Source organism: Elgaria multicarinata, chromosome 5 (genome assembly GCF_023053635.1).
Source record: "Elgaria multicarinata webbii isolate HBS135686 ecotype San Diego chromosome 5, rElgMul1.1.pri, whole genome shotgun sequence".
Lineage (NCBI taxonomy): Eukaryota > Metazoa > Chordata > Lepidosauria > Squamata > Anguidae > Elgaria > Elgaria multicarinata.
In genome coordinates this window covers 8190684-8200327 of record NC_086175.1, presented here as the reverse complement: position 1 = coordinate 8200327, position 9644 = coordinate 8190684, and the positions used below count along the sequence as shown (strand labels likewise).

The 9644-nt window shown below is 40.8% G+C and overlaps 1 protein-coding gene across 3 annotated transcripts in view; it reads left to right on the top strand.

The window, feature by feature from the left end:
* The window catches only part of NAA16 (N-alpha-acetyltransferase 16, NatA auxiliary subunit), a 439249-nt gene that overhangs the window by 2345 nt on the left and 427260 nt on the right, over positions 1 to 9644 (top strand). The gene's annotated exons all lie outside the window — the stretch shown is intronic.

The window sequence follows — 9644 nt, the reverse complement described above, 5'->3', positions numbered from 1 at the left end:
CCAACATTATTTGTACCAGAACATGTTAGTTCTCATATTAGTATGACATTGAGCCCAATAGATGTCCAATAGACAGAGGGTTCTTAGGAGAAAAGCCATAGCTCAGTGGTAGAGCATATGCTTTTGCATGTAGAAGGTACCAGGTTCAATCCATAGCATCTCCATGTAGAGCTGGAAAAACTCCTGCCAGTCAGATTCTGATCTTTTGCTTTAGATAATCTCAGTTTGAAAGGTATCTATTTATTTAATTTGAAATATCTGTAGATCACCTTCTTGGGTAAAAACCCTCCGACCACAGCTTCTAACATATAAAAAATATTATTACTATTATTTATATACCCACCTTATTTACTAAAAAACTATCAAGGTGATATATTATATACACAATATAACAATAAATTATATTAAACTTAAACTTCTATGTGTGTAACCAACTGAAGGCTTCTATGTAATAAAAGTTATGATAACAGAAGTTAACTGAAAAAGAGATGAATTGCCTTAAACTAGGTCTAATTATCCCCAGGGCAATATAAACTACCCATATAAAAACTGCCAACATTGATACAAGAGATATAAAAGTCATCCTGTATCAATGTACTGGGATTTTCACTTTTAAAGGGCTTTACATAGCATCACTAACACAGACTTCCTTTGCAGCAAAGGTTTAAGTTAATGTTATCCTAAATGTTCTTATTGCTGGGAATGCAGTCAAATTTCTGTTGGATTATTATTCTCAAATTGCTGTTTTCTAACTAACTATAGCCAAGTGGCTAAGAAAATACACTGCAACCAAGATGGAACTCTTTTGGTGTGTGTGTTTTTCTCTACTGTCATTTCAAGCATATCGTAGTTCTAAATGAGTAAATTGTAGCTTTTCATTTTTCATTTGAATTCAATTTAACAGATGATGTGAAGGAAGCTGTGTGTGCGGTTTTTGTTTGTTTTTGAGAAGAGAGGTTTAACAACTTACCTACATATCAGCTAATGGTAACAATAATATTAGAAAAAACAGAATTCATAATAGGGCTGTTTGCACATGTAGCTGCCATCTTGAATATGTAACCCCCGCTCAGGTGTTGTCATATCATGCGATTCTGGCAAGCATGGTTAAACAACCATTACATAACCCATGCTTGCCAGATTTGCATAACATAACAACCCGAAAACAGGGATTGCAAATGCGATTTGGCGCCCATGGGCATTGTAGCTCATAACACACAACGATCCAGGCATGTCATACAAACCTTCTCAGTGTTAACTTAAATTGTAGTCCTGGAATATTATGGGTCCCTTCCTTCCATTATAATGCACAGTTCAGTATTTGATTCTTAATTGTGAAAATAAACCCTTATGATGTTTATCATCTAAGTTTGTTTAGAGGGGATTTTCAGGTTGTAGTATTGTTCACATCCATTTGTTCCTCATCTCTATTGCATGTTGGTTAGACTGATAGCAGAGACTATTTCAGCATTTTGAATAGTGGGTGGCAGGGGTGAGTTTGTTATTAATGAGCTTTATCTGCTTCTATTTCTTTGGTGGGGCAATGCTGTTTTTTATGGTAAATGCAGAGAAATGTTGCTCCTGATGTTTCTTTCTTACAATGTGATTATGGTATGCTTCTTGGTAAGACACTCTAACACTCTGCTAAAAATAAATTACTAATTTTAGAACAGCTAAGTGATTACTTTTTCTAGAAGATAGCAAGTTCACAGTAACAGTTGCTACTTTTGGCATGTTTCCTACCTAACATTTTAAACGTCAATATGTATAGCCATTTGAAATGTGTATAAACAGTTTCAATATCTGTAATTAAAAACAGTATGGTAAATATCATGGTCAACTCCCTACTTCATCACAAAATGCATGAGTACTGTTCATACATCTGTAATCCCAAATGGATTATTTTCTCATTTGATTACACTATAATCAATGTGAATGAATAGGGATGGTTAGCATTTTCAGCAGTCTGTTCTTTCATGCACTCACTTTTTACTTTTCCAGATATGAGTGGAAGTTCAAAGGATTGCCCCAAGACAGGATAACCTATACCTAAAGTAGGCCTGACAGGTGCTCCTTCAATTTTCTTTTGAAAACGTGTAGTTATTGACCTTGTTCACATGTAATGACCAATCCATGTGGGAGCAAACCATGTGGGAGTAAACAGCCTCTCACCCACTCACCACTTCTGCTTTGTTTCTAGGTTGTTCAGCATGATGTACAAACATGGAACTTGTGGAGGGCGAAACAAACAACAAAACATGGGTTAAAACTCTGTATTGTTTCACCCTCAACAACCCCGAGTTCTGGGTTTACATGTCATCTGAAGCAACCCAGGAATGGGGCATTCCTAGGTTATTTTCTAAACTGCATGCGAAACAGAAGTGGCAAACAAGGGGCCCAGACAACCCATGGGTCATTGTTACATGTGAAGTGGGTCATTAGATCCAAATCGAAGAGAGGATTGCACCCCTCTAACCAGATGGTAGGCTTGACATATTTTATTTATTTTTATTTGTTTAAAGTATTTCTAGGCTGCCTTTCAGGGCAAGACCTCACCTCTCCCCCGCCCCCAAAGTGGCTTACAGCAATAAAATTTACAAGTCAGAAGGCAAAGTCCCAGGATTGAGGCAAGCCAAGGGCAGGTTTCTTGCAAGGGTTGTGAATAGCAAAAGAGCAAGCCTGACCTGGAAGCTTTTATAGAGATCAAGCATTATTATAAAATCTCTTCACTGGCTGCCAAATAGTTTCCGGGCGAAGTATAAAGTGTTGGTTATCACCTTTAAAGCCCTGCATGGTTTGGGTCCAGGCTACCTGCAGGATTGCCTTCTCCCATACAATCCGCCCCACACACTCAGGTCCTCAGGGAAGAACTTACTCCAGCCCACAAAAACAAGGCTGACAACTATTACCCAGAGGACCTTTTCTCCTGCCGCTCCGAGTTTGTAGAATGGCTCGCCGGGAGAGATTCGTCAACTTAACAGTCTTCCAGAATTTAAGTAAGCCATAAAGACTGATCTCTTCTGGCAGGCCTACCCAGTTGAATTTTAAGATGCCTTTTTTAATGGTGTGCTGCTTTTAATGATGCACTGGTTTTAAACGTTTGAATTAGTTGTATGTATTTTATGGTGTTTTTATTTGTGTTGTACCCCACCTCAATCCAGAGGGAGAGGCGGGTAACTATTATTATTATTATTATTATTATTATTATTATTATTATTATTATTATTATTGTAGCATATTGTTGTTCAAGTGGCTTCTTTGCTCATCTGGCTTGTTTCTTGCTTTTGGTCATATCTTGACATCACTCAAGCACTTCTATGTCTTTTATTCTGGGAAAAGGCTGCATGAGCAAGAATTTCATGACAGCTAAGAGCAAAAGTGTACTTTTGTAGGTAGAAGCGGAAAGCAGCTGACCTATGTAACATTACAGAGGAGTATGCTAGCCTATTCACCTATCGTAATTGAAATTTATGACCTGTATGTCCTCTGCCTTGAGTTAAGAGGAGTTGTTCTTTTGCAATATGAAACCTAAGAGAATTCATCGTACATGCTCATGTCTTCTGATTTTGGAGAGCCTGTGTGGTATGGTTAGGGTTGAATTGGAACTCAAGAGACTCTGATTCTAATCTCTACTTGGCCATGAAGCTCACTGGGTGACTTTGGGCTCATCACTGACTCTCAGCCTAGCCTAACTCACAGGATTATGAGGATAAAATGGAGAGGAAGAGGATCATGTACACTGCCTTGGACTACTTGGAGGAAAGGCAGAATATAAATCTAACAAATAAATGAATGCATAAATACTCTACCTTGTCCAGTAATAACCTCCACCTAATATTTTCTTGAAAGCTATTGTACATTTTGTTTTAACTTTACCTTGAGGATGCCCAAACTCATTGCTCTAGTGTGTTTCAGCTGAACTAATAGCTGCCCTTGCATCCAGCAAACTTGCACACTTCTTGATCGTGGGACTTCGCATAGGCAGACACTCTGTCGCACGGCTTCAAAATCACCCAGGTTTCACCTGGTTTGCCCATTCTTCATTATCCATTCCTAGCACACACCCCTCTTGCTCTGGTGCTTAACCCACATTTCCAGGGCTAGAACATTTCTTTTTTGCTTGTGCTGCCTTTCTGCCTTGAATACCCAGATAGAGACCATGTTCTCCTGTACCCTAGAGCTTTATCTCCATGAAAGCACCCATTGCTGACTTCAGTTCACTTGCATTTCATTGGAACTGCCCAATCACATTGTGGTCTCAGATATCTGCCTGGGACTCCAGAAGGCCCTCCCGCTTTGGGTATATGAGTACAATATCAGGGCCACTGACCTCCAACATGCCTCTCAGAATCTGACTGGGTTCAGACAACACAATAACCAACAGTGGTTTAAATAGTTGACAGTTGGTTATTTAACTCACTGTGGGTTATCGTGTTGAGTGGAAGAAGTTTCTTAACAAACAGTTGGTTATTTTGCCTAAATAACCAACACAATCAATGCTGTGCAGAGTTGGCTTTTTGAACCACCGTTGGTTATCGTGTTGTGTGGAGGGCACCATTGGTTCATAGAGTCATAGAATAGTAGAGTTGGAAGGGGCCTATAAGGCCATCGAGTCCAACCCCCTGCTCAATGGGGGAATCCACCCTAAAGCATCCCTGACAGATGGTTGTCCAGCTGCCTCTTGAAGGCCTCTAGTGTGGGAGAGCCCACAACCTCCCTAGGGAACTGGTTCCATTGTCATACTGCTCTAACAGTCAGGAAGTTTTTCCTGATGTCCAGCCGGAATCTGACTTCCTGTAACTTATTTCATCAGACACCAAGTCGCAAGGCAAGAGTAGTCAAAGTGGCAGCTGCTGCTTTAATCCAGCTGGCAGGATAGATTTTTGGCAGTAATAGCTGATGGGATACTAGTAGGAGGACTGGGGGAGGCGGGATGAGTGAGTCAACTCAGCATGGACTAATAGACATGGTTGATTATCGTGTCGTGTGGGGAATACCCTCTAGATAAACAACTGTTGAGTTGATCATTACCCTGTCATTGACTATCATGTTGTCCAAACGCAGCCTTTCAGTGGGCTTGCCTCACAATGTCAAAAGACGATGAACCTCTTATGAGCTTTTCTTTTAGCACAGTGGTGTAGCCCTCCTAAAGTCAAACTAAGAATCACAGCTGTTGTGTTAGGTTTCCATGGACCAGGGGCCTCCAACACATAGCTAATTTTGAAGTTCCCTTGCATCTCTCCATGTTTATTATTTTCTTAGGGTCGGTCAGAATCCAAGGAGAGACTGTGTTCCAGTGCCCTCCATTCCAAAATCTATTTTTGAACTGCAGTCTGCATTTGTTCAGGACTCTAAGTCTCTAATAACGTCTTAGTCAGCCATCAGAGCTCCCATTTATATATTTATTTTAAAATGTATAAACTGCATTTCATCCACCAGGGTTCCCACAACTCTTTGGGGGGAAAATCCAATATAGCAACCATACAGTTACAAATTAAAATGCAAAAAAGTCCAACAATTTGCAAACCAAACAGAAACACAACAATCAATTATTTTTTTAAAAAAATAAATTTTACATTTTCAAATGTTAAAATTCTAAAATGTTAAGGTGCCTGGCCAAAAAGGATTGTTTAAATTTGGCCCGGAAAGTTGGTGCCAATCGTATCTCCTTTGGGAGGGCATTTCTAAGTGAAATCATCGTCTTTGCCCACCAACAGGATATATCAGCGTTTAAAAGGGCAGCAGCACATTGTGGTCCTCAGTTCCTCCCAGGCCAAGGTGAAACCCAGGTCCAAAGCCTGCTCAATGCCGTGGCGGTCTGTGGCTGCAGTGAGTTTCCAAGTAACTATGAGAAGCCAGGAAATGAAGTTCAGTGTGTTTCTAATACTCTGAACAAAATACATACATTCACTCTTGACCTTATTTCTCTTTCTCCTGATTCAGCTTTAAATTTATCCATTCTGTCTCTCACATGGCCCACCCTGGGCCATTGAAACGTGAGTCATCCCTGTTGTGCTTAAGCCCCCAAAGACTACTTTTCCATTTCCTTACTGCCCTCCTTATTTGGCAAAACCATAATTCCCACCTTCACCTTCTTTTGGTCTACCTTTGTTATTAGGAATAGTCCACTAGACCTGTGTTAGAGAGTGACGTACTAATCATGTTTCATGTTGTAAATATTTGTGGTAAAATAAAACTTTTGTTATTTGCTCTTAATCTCTGTCAATGAGCTACTTTAGCCTATCACGTGTGCACCACACCTCTGCAAAAGATCCTAACATTTCCATGTTTATCGATACGTGTATAATCATGTGAGTTTGTGTCCACTTATAGACATTTGGCAACAATAAGGATGGTAGCTTATACTGGTGATTGGAATATGAGCAACCTATAGCTGGGCCACATGTAGCCCTTGGCTGCTCTTTATGGCCTGGGGTGTCCTCCCTACTTTTCTCTGCTGCCTAGTTGATCAGCTATCAGCTAGTGTTGATGAATAACAGATCAGTGGAGGTGGGACTTTAACTTCCACCCCTCCCAGTGATCCCAAGGCAGGGGACATAGCAAATCAGATGTGAAGGCCTGGAAAAATTCAGAAACAAATGGGTTTTTAACATTTTTTTCCGAAGCCCTTTTTGTTTTTTTCCCAAAAAATTGAAAAAAAAATGAAGAAAAAATGGATTATTGGATGTTACATTTTTGCATGATGAATAAAATGTTTAGGACAAGGTGTTCAGATATTTACTTCTCCAAATGATTTCTAAAAACTATGTACAGTATTAGATTATTACAATGTCTGTGCATCGAGGACAAGCAAGTCCTAGGTTACAAACTGAGACTACAACTCTCAAATGCAGGAGCAAGATGCATTTCTGACTCTAGAAGACACTGCCACTAAAGCAGAGACTGAAACTGATAGTGATGGCTATAACTCAGGAAATGAGTCTGATTAAATTTCATGCATATTGATTGAATCTTGGTCCCCCACCCCTTTTTCTCAGTTCTTTTTATGAGAACGGGTGCTTTATGTCCGCTTGACACTGTGGAGGACTAGCAGAGACATAAATAATTTTCTTTGTTTCTAATGTTGATAGTTTCCTCTGTTGTTGTTTAAATTATTTTTAGTCTGCTTCTCATAAACTGGCAAAACCAAAGAGGTTCCTTACAGTTCAGGTGTTCCTAACAGTTCGGGAGCTTGTAGCTCCATTTGTTACCAAAAAGGTGGGGTGTTGGGTTTTTTTGTTTTTGTTTTTTTTAAATTCAGTTTATAATAATTGTTTGAATACACTGTACTTTTAATATACCAAATGTAATAATTTTATGCCAAATCAACTTGGACATAATAACATTTTACGTTCCTAAAGTAACAAAGTGACTTTCAATCTGTAAAAAGTGCTAATATTGCATTATTTCAATTTTTTCAAAAATCACCATATTTCCGAAAACCCCTGGGAAAAAAATGAGTTTTTTTCTATGGCTTCAAAATTTCCAGAAATTTTACATCTCTAATCAAGATCAGAATCACTGTGGGGAGGCTTTGAACTCTCCCTCTCACCCCGCCCCCTGCTGCGCAATCTCATCCCTTGGACTCAGCAGTCAAAGAGAAGAGGTTTAAATCTCCACTTCTCTCCATAATGAAATGGGGGTGGGGAGCAGGGGGTGCACACTTGCATGTGTGTGTATAAGTGTATATGTACATGGACATGCCTGGCCCCCAACCCAGCACCACATGTGGAACTCTGGGCCAAATAGGCTGCCCATCCCTGGAATAAATTGTCCTTTGCATGGGCTGGAGCATCAGAATATTTCACCAAGTGGTCTTAGAGATTTGCAATGAATCTACTCTTGCAGCCACAATAGTTGTATTTTGATCAATGTCTTTCATCACAGTCACAATTATCTGTATCTTCATACTGCATGATTTAAAACTTCAGTGTCGTATCCATAACCTGTTGTTGCTTTTCAAGGCATGCTTTTTTTAGAAGATGACAAAGTCTTGTGGCACCTTTTTATTTTGACAGGAGTATCATGCATAATCTATGTAAATAAGTGGAGAAGTATGATTAAATAGTAATTCAATAGGTCATAACCATGATCAAAAATAGTTCCAGGATCTCTATCAAAGACGTTTTAGTTGGTGGATTGAAGTTATAGCTAGTTATACTTTATATGATTCTCAGTCACATTATTAATTATTATTAGGGCTGTACACGGACCCCCCGACCCTCTTCGGGCCGATCCACCTGTCCCCCGCTCCACGGACCGAGATCCAGCTCCGGCGCCGCATGGATGCCGGCGCCAGGTAAGCCAACCCCCCCTTACCTGTGTCCGTCGTCACAGGCTTCAATTGAGGCCCCGGCTTGAAGCCGGAAGAGGCCTTGGCCTTCACTTCCAGCTTCAACCGGGGCCTCAATTGAAGCCCGCGACGGACACAGGTAAGCCTCCCTCCTCCCTTCCCCCTTACCTGGCTTCACCGCCATCGCCACATGGACGGCAGCGCCAGCGGCGCCAGGTAGGCCACCACCCCCACACACCCTTGCCTGCGTCTGTTACGGTCCGTCGCAGGCTTCAATTGAGGCCCTGGCTTCAAGCGGAAGAGAAGGCCGCGGCCTCTTCCGCTTGAAGTCAGGGCCTCAATTGAAGCCCGCGACGGACCTCAATGGACACAGGTAAGCCTCCCTCCTCCCTGCCTCCTCCCCCCCCGGGACTGCGGCGGCGGCAGTGCCAGATGAGTCCCCCTCCCACTTACCTGTGTCCGGAGCTCCGGATTGAGGTGATCCTCTTAGCCTCGATCCGCAGCCCCCCTGACTCTCTTCGCCTCAGCCTTTTCCAGAGGCGAATCAGGCCACCTCACTATTGCTTCTCCTACCCGAAGAGATGCGGATCACAGCCCTTATTATTATTATTATTATTATTATTATTATTATTATTATTATTATTGAATAATAAAGAGCTAGTGATAAAATATTAACTAATAATAAAGAACTTAATACAAAGTTTGAAAGAAAAAGACAGACCCTGTCTGCAGGCGTGCCATTTAATAGGCACACAACACAAAAGGGAAGTGGAAAGGATGAGTGAACAGAAAGACAGGCAAGTTTTGGGACTAGTTTTACATAGTCACATTAAATATTTAATGATTGCTGAGACAGTTTTGGGAGAGGAGACAAATGGTGGTTATTCCCAGACAAGCTGACAGAATGGACTGCACTGTCTCAACTCTCCCTCTGCTGCTGCAAGTGGTATGGCTGCTAACAAAAAAATGTTCAAGTAGAGGAGATACCATGTAGGAATATTTTGGACAGAAGTAATACCTACTTGTCAATATCCCTCCATTACCTCTGGATAAACATGAATCTGAAACCCTGTAGGGCAAAAAGCATATTGATAGAGGCAGTTACAAGTGAGAAAAATAACTTGTGTGAGGAATCATAGCCCTCTCCCTCCCACTTCTTCCGCTTAAAATTTGCCTCCTCCTGAAGCTCTTTTTAAAATTTTGGCTATTGGGCATATAGAAATGAAATAAATAAATAAACAGCTGTCAGGGTTTCCGTGCCCATGCTTTTGAGTGTAATTTAATGTATAGTTTGCCCCTAAGATATCTCTAAAAGATTATCGTCTTTTATTAATGATTTGATCTGCTACTG